General features: G+C 34.1%; 1 protein-coding gene across 1 annotated transcript in view; it reads left to right on the top strand.

The window, feature by feature from the left end:
* ARHGAP30 (Rho GTPase activating protein 30) overlaps positions 1-634 on the top strand; it is a 209,171-nt gene extending 208,537 nt beyond the window's left edge. Inside the window, exon 12 of the mRNA XM_053703002.1 lies at positions 1-634. This exon is cut by the window's left edge and continues 2,965 nt beyond it. The gene's annotated coding sequence lies outside the window, so the exon portion shown is untranslated.
* The last annotated feature ends 1,697 nt before the right edge of the window (positions 635-2,331 follow it).

The raw sequence follows: 2,331 nt of genomic DNA on the forward strand, positions 1-2,331 counted from the left end.
AATATTTTTTATTATACAGTGTTATTATAAGTGTAACTGTAGTTTGTAATGCATTTTTTATGTTTTTTGTGACACTTTTTTGTTTTGCGGAACAGTTAACCAGAGCTCTCAAGCAATCACGTTTACTTTCAACTTAATACGAGCGGTAAACCCGACGCATGCAAACACCCGCAATAACAGTTACTCGTGAGCGAAAAGGGGTTTAACGAGCCACTCATAATCTGGCCCTGTATTAGCAGAGTTAAAGGGACATGAAATTTACTTAATTCTTTTAGTATTTACTTCATTCTTTTGGTATTCCTTATTGAAGAGAATACCAAGGTACCACAACCTACATACCCGCTTTTCAACAGAATACCAAGAGAACAAAGTAAATATGATAATCTAAGAATATTTTTAAATATGGATGCCATGTCCCTTTACATTTATACAATCAGCTCACACATGGATGTAAAAGTATGTAGCTTTATGTTTACAGTGAATGTGTATATTATTTATACTATTGCATAGCATATGTATATTAACAGTCAGGGCTTGACAAACGGCTCCTAAAATTCTACGTCTGGCTCCTAACTTTTGGATTATAATTTTTTTATTACATCCCAAAATAAACATATTCTTGATAACAAAAAAAGGTTTGGCTGTTCCTCAGTATCCTCATCTACTTTTTAAGTTGTAAACAAATTTGTCAACGTTTTGTGTAAACAGGCAATGGTTATGAAGACACAATTTCAAACAGCTTTATTATCAGGAAACAATTTATGTGTCAATTCTATCTGAGGTCTGTTATAAGTATTTGTATGTGCATTGCCTGGAAAACCTCTATAATGTGTGGTCCCAGTCCCATTAGTTTGCAGATTACTCTTTTCCTTTGTTTTTTATGCTATGCATATTTATTAGATGTGCCATTTATTAAGCCATTTAAAAATATATAAATTTAGATTGGCTACATATAAAAATTAAAAAAACTAAACTTTTCTACTAGATTTTTGTAAGGTTTTTCTAGAAAGCAAAAAATACATAGCCAAAGGCCTGATTTTAAAAGGATCGTCAGACCCACAAGAAATAGCTTTCTTTTACTTACCAGTCCCGGCGATAAAATAGTTTTTAAAAAAAAAGTGGTGGCCTCACACTCTCCATCCTAATGGATTTAATAACGTTTTTTTCACGTAACTAATAATATCAATTTATGATGTGTGCAATTAACACTTTCATATCATTTTCTGTAATTGTATAATTCACATTTTTAAAATGTCTGAACACATATTGCAATCATAAATTCACAATCTGATAGGTTTTAAGTGTTTGAGGCTGCTGAATTAGATAAATCTAAAAATCATTCAAGAACCCACGCATGTGAAAAGTGGAATACTGCAATATAATTCTCTCATATATGTTATACCCATATCAGACCACAGATCAAATGTATTTCCCTGCTGCCTATCAACCATATGTTCAGAACAAACCATAGTTCACAACCAATCAGTTTAATATTCAATTTTTTTAAATCAATTTTACAGGACAGGCAGTTAAAATTACTGGCGGCTAGATTATGAGTTGTGTGTTAGGGTAAAAAAGAAGGTCCTAACGCTGCTTTTTTACGCCCGCTGGTATTACGAGTCTTGCAGGTTTAGGGGCTCCGCACACTTCTTTGGCCTTACCGCAAAACGACTTACGTAAACTTCGTAAAGTCTTTTTTCTATGAGACTACCATAGCGCCGGTATTACGAGTCTGTCCTGGGAGGCCAAAAAGTGAGCGGTACACCCTCTCCTGTCAAGAGTCCTAACGCATTTAAAAGTCAGTAGTTAAGAGTTTTATGGTACAACACCGTAACATAAAACTCATAACTAAAGTGCTAAAAAGTACACTAACACCCATAAACTACCTATTAACCCCTAAACCGAGGCCCTCCCGCATTGCAAACACTATAATAAATATTTTAACCCCTAATCTGCCGCTCCGGACACCGCCGCCACCTACATTATATGTATTAACCCCTAATCTGCTGCCTCCAACATCGCTGACACCTACATTATATTTATTAACCCCTAATCTGCCTTCCCCAATGTCGCTGCAACCTACCTACATTTATTAACCCCTAATCTGCTGTCCCCAACATCGCCGCCACTATATAAAAGTTATTAACCCCTAAACCTAAGTCTAACCCTAAACCTAACACCCACTAACTTAAATATAATTTAAATAAATCTAAATAAAATTACTATCATTAACTACATTATTCCTATTTAAAATTAAATACTTACTTATAAAATAAACCCTAAAATAGCTACAATATAACTAATAGTTACATTGTAGCTAGCTTGCAAGTT

Source organism: Bombina bombina, chromosome 1, assembly GCF_027579735.1.
Source record: "Bombina bombina isolate aBomBom1 chromosome 1, aBomBom1.pri, whole genome shotgun sequence".
In the NCBI taxonomy this organism is placed as follows: domain Eukaryota; kingdom Metazoa; phylum Chordata; class Amphibia; order Anura; family Bombinatoridae; genus Bombina; species Bombina bombina.